This window comes from Sorex araneus, chromosome X (assembly GCF_027595985.1).
Source record: "Sorex araneus isolate mSorAra2 chromosome X, mSorAra2.pri, whole genome shotgun sequence".
Lineage (NCBI taxonomy): Eukaryota > Metazoa > Chordata > Mammalia > Eulipotyphla > Soricidae > Sorex > Sorex araneus.
In genome coordinates this window covers 119104822-119114890 of record NC_073313.1, presented here as the reverse complement: position 1 = coordinate 119114890, position 10069 = coordinate 119104822, and positions in this window count along the sequence as shown.

Genomic DNA, 10069 nt, shown 5'->3' with positions numbered 1-10069 from the left:
TATGAGACTAATACACAATGACAGTAGAAATGAAGCCAAGAGGACTGGTCCATGATTGGAAGATTGTCACAAGTAGGAGGTTGAGGGCAGTTAGGACAGAGAAAGTACTGCAATGACAGTAATAGTTGGAAATAATCACTCTGGATAAGAACTGAGCGTGGAAAGGAGGTAAAGGGATGTACTTGATAACATTTAAGTACCTGCATTGCAAACCCATAATGCCCAAAGCAGAGAGAGAAAGACACAGACAGATAGAGACCGACACACAGAACAGAGCGGGGAAGAGAAGCCTCTATAGCAGGCTGGGTGGTGGTATGGTGGGGGAGAAGAAACCGGGGATATTAGTGGTGGGAAACGTACACTGGTGAAGGGATGAGTGCTGAAGCATTGTATGACTGAAACACAATCATGTACAACTTTGTGACTGTGTGTCTCCCTGTGGTTCAATTACTTTTTAAAAAAATTTTATGGTACTGAAATTTATTTTGGGGAGGCTTCCAAAAGGTACTCAGAAAGCCTATGGGGGATCACTACCAGTAAGTACTACTTGGCCAGCAGGGTGGTGTGGTTCTGTGCCAGGACTCAAGGCTGTCTGTATACTTAGTATATTAAGATACCACTTACGAACACTAGTTCAGAGAGGCAGTACAGCAGGTAAGGCATTTGCCTTGCACTTGGCAGACCCGATTTGGTCCCTGGCATCCTTTGAACTGCACCAGGATGATTCCCAGGTACAGACAAGAGTAAAGCCTGAGCACTGTCATGTGTGTCCCCCCAAGAACACATGCCAGTTCCATCTGCCCTAATAGGGTGCCAGTGAAAGAGGAAGTCTCAGTTTCCCTTTTCCATTGAGACAGAAAGCCACAGTTTCCTCTCTCCAGATGTTCTATCTCCCCCGCCTCATCGACCTGAAACACATTCCACTCCCAACCTGACACATTCTGTCTCAGCATTCCCAGGGCATCCCAGGAACATAAAACTCTTCCCTGGAGTCTAGGCTTATGGGGAAATTAAGATAATTGGCAATTAAGCCTGAAAATTTTGTTGCCCCTTGCCAGTGAAGAAGGAAGCCACAGTTTTACCTTGCCACCTTTCTCCCTTTGACCTGACACACCTTTCATTCCCAAAGTTCCACCCCAGGTTTCTAGAGATTTCCATGACCATAAAACTCGGTCCTGGTGCCTAGGCCAACAGGGAGACTAAGATAAGAGGCAAGAATGCTCAGAAAGATTTAGATGAGCTAGACATTGTAATTTTCTGGCATCTTTTGTAAACACTTGCCAACTGATAAGGGATTCCAGGAACCGTTAAAAAGGCCTACACAAAACTCCCTTTCCTTAACTTAGTCCTATACTAAGTTCCTCCCCACATGAGGAGTTCCTTTTCTTTTCTTTTCTACTTTCCAATAAGCTTTTCTACTTTCCAACTCTGAGTCTGAGCATCTTTATTACTCAATATTTTCAGTCGTGGGCTGGAGTGATAGCATAGTGGTAGGGCGTTTGCCTTGCATGCAGCCGACCCAGGTTCGATTCCTCCACCCTTCTTGGAGAGCCCGGCAAACTACCGAGAGTATCCCGCCTGCACGGCAGAGCCTGGAAAGCTACCTGTGGTATATTTGATATGCCAAAAACAGTAACAACAAGTCTCACAATGGAGACATTACCTTACTGGTGCCCGCTCGAGCAAATCGATGAGCAACGTGATGACAGTGATACAGTGATTTTCAGTCTTGAAAACATTGAAGAAACTGGAAATCGTGTACAAGCACAGACTTTCCATCGCTGCTCCAGCCTCATCTGCATTACCAGCTTCTTAGGTGGAAAACATTTTTAGATGGAAGAGCATATGTAACAAGCTGCTGAGTAGCGACCAACAAAAAGCGCGAACACATGTATTTTTCTGTTATCTTTGCTTAGACCATCTTTGGGAAGTCTCTGGAACCGAATCATTTACAATCTAGAAATTTGCATTTACAATCGTGGCCGTACGAGCTCTCCTGATATTCAAAGTGAGCAATGGATAATAAATTTATCGATAATAAATTATCGAGCCCATGACAGGTAGGCTTGAATGGTGGTGGGAAACTTCGAGCAAAACATAATGCCCCCAATTAGAGAGAGAGTATTGGGGAAATTGTCTGCAATAGTGGCAAGGTGAGGTCTAGGATGTGGGTGGTGGAAAATGTGCACTGGTGGAGGGATGGGTGTTCCATCATTGTATGGCTGAATCTCAAACATGAAAGCTTTGTATCTCTATCTCATGGAGATACAATTAAAAAAAAGTAACATGGAGGTCATGCCGAATTCAATCAGCTTAATCAATGGCTGAACAAATAGTAGTACTCCTACATTGTTTTTTTAAAAAAAGAAAAATGTAAAGTCTGGCATGCAAAATATTTTAACTGAAATTCCATGAGATATACAGTTACAAAGCTGTTCATGATTGAGTTTCAGTCATACAGTGTTCCACCACTCATCCCTTCACCAGTGTACGTTTTGGCCACCAATGTTCCCAGTTTCCCTCCCTTCGACCACCCCTCCTTGCAGTCTGCCTCTATTGCAGACATGCTTCTTCTCTCTCTCTCTTATTTTCCTTTTAGCACCTATTGAGTCTAACATTTTATTTATTTATTTATTTATTTATTTGCTTTTTTTGGTCACACCTGGCTATGCACAGGGGTTACTCCTGGCTCTGCGCTCAGGAATTATCCCTGGCGGTGCTCAGGGGACCATATGGGATGCTGGGAATCGAACCCGGGTCGGCTGCATGCAAGGCAAACGCCCTACCCGCTGTGCTATCGCTCCAGCCCCTTGAGTGTAACATTTTAAAAATCACCGTGAAATACACAGTTACAAAGTTGTCTGTGATTGGATTTCAGTCATACCATGTCCTAATACCCATCCCTTCACTAGTGTACAGTTCCCACCATCAATGCCCCAGTTTCCCACCACCACCCCCCAAGCGCTATAGCAGACACTTTCCTTCTCTCTCTCTTTCCTTTTGGTCATTATGAATTGCAATACAAGTACTGAAAGGTTATTATGTTTAGCCTTTACTTACTTTCAGTACTCAGTTCTTGTCTAATGTGATCATTTGCAACTCTCATTGTCACAGTGGTCTAGTCTAGCTTTTTTTCTGCTGTTTGGGTCACACCTAGTGATGCGCACTCAGGAATTAGCCCTGACAGTGCTCAGGGGACCACATGGAATGCTGGGAATCAAACCCGAGTCGACCACGTGCAAGACAAACACCCTACCTGCTGTGCTATTGCTCCAGCCTCGTCTAACATTTTTTATTATTTATTTATTTATTTTCTTTTTGGGTCACATCTGGCAATGCACAGGGGTAACTCCTGGCTCTGCGCTCAGGAATCACCCCTGGCAGTGCTTAGAGGATCATATGGGATGCTGGGAATCGAACCCGGGTTGGCTGCGTGTAAGGCAAACGTCCTACCCGCTGTACTATTGCTCCAGCCCCCTAACATTTTTTAAATGACCGTCTTGTCTTTGAGTATGCCCCAAAGTAAGGAGTTAAAAATGCAACAGACTAGGGGGCTGAGGAGTACTCAAAGGCAGTAGTGCCTGCCTTGCCAACCTGAAATCTCGGGGCCCAGAGCTGGATTCCTGACACAGGCCCACATGCCTGAGTGAGTGCCATAGCTCTGTGGTTTGGGAAGCATCGACAAAGGATGTGAAGCCTAGTACACTGTCTTCAATCAGCAAGTAACTGTGCAACTCCTGGTGAGCACAGCCACAGAAATGTGCTCCCAGCCACCACAACTTAAGGAAGCCATCCTACCTAATCACTACTAAATATAATGTTCCCATCCTCTCTCACTATCCTGAACATCGGTTGATTGATTGCTTGATTGCTGTTTTCCTCCTGAGATTTGTCCTTTGGCCAGATGAGGCAGGGTGGGGGAAGGATAGGGTGCAGAGGTGAGCACAAAGCCCCAGACACGGACATGTGGAGGACAAACCTATGGAGAAGGGCTGCATGCAGGGGGTAGCAAGGAAGACTGCTGGAGGGGAGGAGAGGGCCTGGGGAGTACACATGAAGCTGGCAGGATAGAGGTGGGGCAGGAAAATGGTGAGCTGGAGGGAAGAACATGACCTTGATTAGGCTTACCCTGAGCATTTAAACTGGGAGAAGGGGGTTGGAAGATAGCATAGGGTCAGAAGTCAAGGGCACATGGTTTGTATTCATGGGATCCTGGTACAATCCTTGGCACTGCATGGCCTATGGAGCAACCTGGTGCACTGGAGCCACAAGGCTGGAGCGGCACTGCATCTTGGAACTCTAGCACTGAACCATCTGGCCTGTTGACTGAGAATTGTTAGGTGTGGCATCCCCAAACACCATTTGGGTTGCCCCTCCCAAATAAAGAACTAAAATAAGAAATAAAAGAAAGAGAAGAAAGAAATTATTAAGGAAAGATAGGCCAGACAGATTAGAACTTGGGGTCGGGGCACTTGCCTTGCACGTGATGGACCCAGTTTCGATCCCCAACACCTCATTTGATCCCTTGAGCACCAGTAGGCACAATCCCTGAGCAAAGAGACAGGATTAAGCCTGGAGTACAGCTAATGTGTACCAAACTTTCTGCCAAAGAAAGGAAAGTCAAAGAGTTTGCTAGTAGGCACCCAAAGTAGCCCAAAACCTGTTGCTTGTTATTTCGAGTGGCCGCTATAGGACCCCATCTAAAGCATGAACTGTCTAGTTTCCAAACCCTCTAAGCATATAAATTGAGGAAGCCACTGTGCTGGGTGGCTTTGGTCTTCTAACAAATCCCCACGGATCCAACAGAAAGGCCAACTGCAGAGCTGGAGAGATAGGGCAGGCAGGGGTTAAAGCATTGACTTTGCATGTGGCCCATCCCAAGTCAATCCCTGGCATTGCACGATTCACTAAGCATCATTGTGTGTAACACTAGAACCCTCTCCCCACCCCTGCACTATCTGGGTGGCCTGGGTATTGAAATTTATTGAAATTATCTTGAAAATATCAAATAGAGATTTGATACTATATCCTTAGGCTCTCACATGGAACCACCAGCTGAGAATCCCTGTAAGTGGTCCCTAGACCTTCTCCTTGCAAATGGCCATTGGTATTGAAGCAAAGAACTTTCAAGTTCTGAGAGTCATAGATTCCAAGGATCTCTTGGCAGAGAGGCCTCCAAGAGCTAATCTCAAGGCAGCTGGGAAACATGCTAACTAGGATGCCCAAGTGGGTCTAAGCAATCGTCCATATGCATGGACAGCATGCAGCACAGCCTCTCTCCCTGCTCCAACTCTGACCTTGATTCAGTGGAAGTGAAAAGGGAGAGCACCAGGCAAACTAGTCCTTTAATCGGCCATTTCTTTTCTTTTCTTTTTAGTTTTTACGGCCACACTCAGCAATGTCCGGGGCTTACTCCTGGTTCTCAGCGTACACAGGGTTCACTCCTGGTGAGGCTTGGGGGAACCATATGAGATGCCAGATTGAACCTGGGTTTCTATGCAAAAGGCCAGCTCCCTGTCCACTTGTACTATCACTCTGGCCCCTAATTGGTCACTGTCAATCTCTATTTTGATATTTTCAATCTATTTGATATTGTCAGTAGCTATTTTATAATTTCGATATTTATTTTGACTGGATACCTGAAAAAGAATCCAGTCAAAACAGATAATGGGATGGCTGCAGTGAGCCAGAGCATCAGATAAAAGGAATCTTTTCTTTGCCCTCTCACCTACACCGAGATAGATGGTAGAATAGTAGGGGTCTCACCCACACACATGGCTGTGGTCAGAGACTAAATAAAGCCAATGGGACAAAGAGTCACAGGGATGCAATCCCAGAGAGGACCAGCAAACAGTTATAGAGTGGCAAGCCCTTGGAAGGACAGCAGGTGACAGGGCTCCAGCTGCAGATTTCATACTAGGAAATTGGAGACAGAAATGACAACAGCATAGGGACAATACCAGGCCATCATACACTAAAGATGAGCAAACAGCAAGGGAGGGAGAGAACTTAGGATGCCACACGCTGAACCAGGCATCAAGGGACAGGAAGAGCAATGACATGCACGGGCAGAAAGAGAGACTCAGATGCTGGAGTGATGGTACATCAGGTAGGGGCTTGCTTTCCAGGCAGCTCACAGGGTTTCTATCCCCGGCATCCCATATACTTGCCTAAGGACCGCCAGGAGTAAGCAATTCTTGAGTGCAGAGCCAGGAGTAACCCCTGGGCATTTCTGTGGGTGGCTTAAGAGAGAGAGAGAGAAAGAGAGAGAGAGATCCGAATTTGAACTGTATAACAAACTCTAATTTCTTAAGCTTCTGCAATTTGTCTGCAAATATTTCGTGCAATTCTCAAGATCCCAGGAGCTCAGGAATAAATCCACTTTTGCGCTAACAGCCTTCCATTTCTGCAGCGGGGAACAAGGGCCTCCCCCCTCCCCTGCCCACCGGGGATATCGTGGGAGAGGCCCACAACCCGACAGCAGGCTTAGAATTGGGTTTAGAAAGAAAGAAGACAAACAGTCAGTTCCTGTGTGTCCACTGGGGGCTGGGAGGTAGGAAAGCCACAGCACAGCTGGGCCAGGCTGCAGAGAGCAATTGAGATGCAAATGAGCCGAGCGGCCAAGGCCGGGAGAGGCTAGCCTGCAGCACCTCAGAAGCCTTGGACTGGCACTTTGTTTTGGGGTTGGGTTTGCTTTGTTTTTTTTTGAGCTCCACGTTAATACACCCTGGTGGTGGTGGTTTTGGTGCTGGGATGCAGGTGTGTGTATGTGTGTGTGTGTGTGTGTGTGTGTGTGTGTGTGTGTGTGTGTGTGTGCTGGGGGTTGATCCAGGATGTGCCACGCAGGACCCGAGATGGAACCTGGGCCTCTTGCATGCGGGCTATGTGCTCAGTCCCCCCAACCCTTGCCGAGTCATTTTTTGGGGATGCTTGGGTGCCACTCTAGGTCAGAAAGAAGAAGACGAAGATTTGGAGTGGGAGAGTTTTCAAAAGGCTGGCAATTGGGACTGGACAGGTCGCAGAGGAGGGAAGGCACTTGGCCTTGCATGCAGCTGATGCAGGTTCAATTCCAGAGGGTCATCTGAGCTGCACTAGGAGTGATCCCTGAGCATCGAGCCAGGAAGAAGCCCTGAGCACTGCTGCGTGTTGGCCCCCAAGCCAAAAGACTTAAACAAAAGCACGACAAAAGACTGTGGAGCTAGACATCTGTGTACTTCCCCAAGGGTGACAACTGGGAATGCCTGGGCACTTGTGCTCGAGATTGAAAATGGGGTCAGGCATCTACCCTAATCCCTGAGTTCTCTCCCCAGCCTTATCCCATTACTTTGTTTATAATCCACATATTTGGGAACTCTCTGGTGATTATCCTCCTTCTGACCCATTTTACTTCGCATGACCTCCCCGCTCAGTTTCATCCAATGTTTAGCCAACTGTAGGATGTCATCCTTTCCTCAAAGCTGAAAAGTATTCCATTGTGTATGTGGATCATAATTTCTTTATCCACTCATCTGTTGGGAGGCACTTGGGATTTTTTTTTTTGTGTGCTCATAGGTTCTTCCTGGCTCAGTACTCAGGGATCACTCAGGGGACTGTATGTGGTGCCGGGGATGGAATAAGGGTCAGCTACCTAGAAGGCAAGTTCTTTACCCACTGTACTTTTTTTTTTCTTTTTGGGTCACACCTGGCGATGCACAGGGGTTACCGCAGGGGTTACTCCTGGCTCTACACTCAGGAATTACTCCTGGCGGTGCTCGGGGGACCATATGGGAAGCTGGGAATTGAACCCGGGTCGGCCGCATGCAAGGCAAATGCCCTACCCGCTGTGCTCTCACTCCAGCCCCCGCCCACTGTACTATCTTTCCATCTGGTCTGGCGTTTGTATTCCTGACCGCCAAGGAAGCCTGCTCATTAAAGCCTTGAGATAATCACAGCTGTCGTGGTCCGAGACAAGCAATAGCTCCGCAGTCTCAAAGAAGGGGAGAATGGGGGCTTCATTTCTAGAGCTGGGGACCTGCCCACAACCTCAAGTGCCATCCTCATTGTAGATGCTGCAGATGAGCACCCAGTGCTTTCCCGTCTGGGACCTCCCATTCCCTTTCCTTTACATCTGATTTCAGCCCCATCTGGCCTGTGCAGGGCAGCTCCCATCTTACCTCTGGCAGCTGCTCAGCTAGAGTGCAACGCAGTCAGCTAGGCGGAGGATAGCTCTTTAGAGGCGCAGACCACCCCCCCCCACCCGCCCTGCCTTCCAAGGGAATAAGGCTGCTCAGGTCAGGAGCAAAGGGCCAGATTTTGCAAGGGGTGGAATTAGGAAGGTTCTTCCTTATTCCCCTTACTCCCTCTTTGTCTGTCCTCTAGGGACAGGCTTGTTTCCTTAATGAATAACTGCTCTCCCCAAAGTGCTTAGGGCACGAGATCACTGTCACTGTCATCCCGTTGCTCATCAGTTTGCTCGAGCGGGCACCAGTAATGTCTCCACTGTGAGACTTGTTACTGTCTTTGGCATATTGAATACGCCACGGGTAGCTTGCCAGGCTCTGCCATGCTGGTGGGATAGTCTCGGTAGCTTGCTGGGCTCTCGGAGAGGGGCGGAGGAACCGAACCCGGGTCGGCCGCGTGCAAGGCGAACACCCTAGCCACTGTGCTAATGGCACGAGATACCATTTGAAAAAAAGCAACCAGAGCTTTCTTTCCCTATACTTTCTCCACAATGTTCAGACCAAAGCATCTTGCCTAAATTATGGCCAGAATACCTACCTGACGGCAGAACAGTCTCCATTTCTTTTCTTCAGATGGCCTAGGCAATGCTGTGAACTAGGGCAAACCAGTCTCTAAGGGGGCCAGAATCCCTAAGTAGGATGCCAGCCAGGAATGAAAACAGCCACAGTCTAAAGCTGCCACACCTCCCAGCTTTATCCATACTACCCTGTCAGCTTAGAGGCCAGCAGAGTTTGGACTTCAAGATAGGTAAATTGGGTCAGAATGATAGTACGGTAGGGAAGGTGCTTGCCTTGCATGCAGCCAGCCTGGGTTCAATTCCTCGCACCCTAGATTGTTCCCTGAGCACTGCCAGGAGTGATTCCTGAGTGCAGAGCCAGGAATAACCCCTGGGCACTGCTGGGTGTGGCTCAAAAACCAAAAAGAAAAGAAAAGAAAAGAAAAGAAAAGAAAAAGAAAAGAAAAGAAGAGAAAAGAAAAGAAAAGAAGAGAAGAGAAAAGAAAAGAAGAGAAAAGAAAAGAAGAGAAAAGAAAAGAAAAGAAGAGAAGAGAAAAGAAGAGAAAAGAAAAGAAAAGAAAAGAAAAGAAAAGAAAAGAAAAGAAAAGAAAAGAAAAGAAAAGAAAAGAAAAGAAAAGAAAAGAAAAGAAAAGTAGGTTGGTTGGCTTGGGGAAAAGGAGACAATTTCTGCTGAGAGCAGATACCAGATGCTATGTTCCTTTGAGAAATGTATCACTGATTAGTAAACCTAGACTCTGCCAGCACTTTCTAGAAGGACTGTTGATCACAACTGACCTCCCCTTCCCATGGCTCTGTGCTTTTTCTCCCAGGGGGCCCTCCCAGGAGGCCTCTGAGGGGCCCTCTCTGCAGGATGGCCCCAACAGCCAGTCATTAGATGGCTGCCCCAAGATCTGTGGTGGCTGAATGAGCTGAATAGGCACTCAGGGCTCCCTTTGTAGCTTGGGGCTCTCTCCAAGGCTTTCATTGTCAGGCTTCCCCTGCCCCCAACCCCTCCTGACAGCTTGGTTTTCCAAAGATTTTTCTCCTCCTTTCTAACTCGAGTTAACTATTCCCTGGCCAAAGCCAGGCTCTTGCCTATTTATTTCACCCAAGAGCTGTGCCTTTTCTTTTGGGCCACATTCGTCTGTGCTTGGGCCTTACTACTCCTGGCTCCGCACTCAGGGAGCATTCCTGGTGGGGTCCTTAAGGGATGCTGTGGAAAAAACCCAGGTTGGCTGCATGCTATAGCACCGGCTCCCAAGCCCTTTTGCTGAAGCTGGGAGCTCCCTGTGATGCAAGTTAGAGTTCTTATCCTTTCTTCCTGCACCTGGGCGCCAGGAAGCTGAAAAGAGA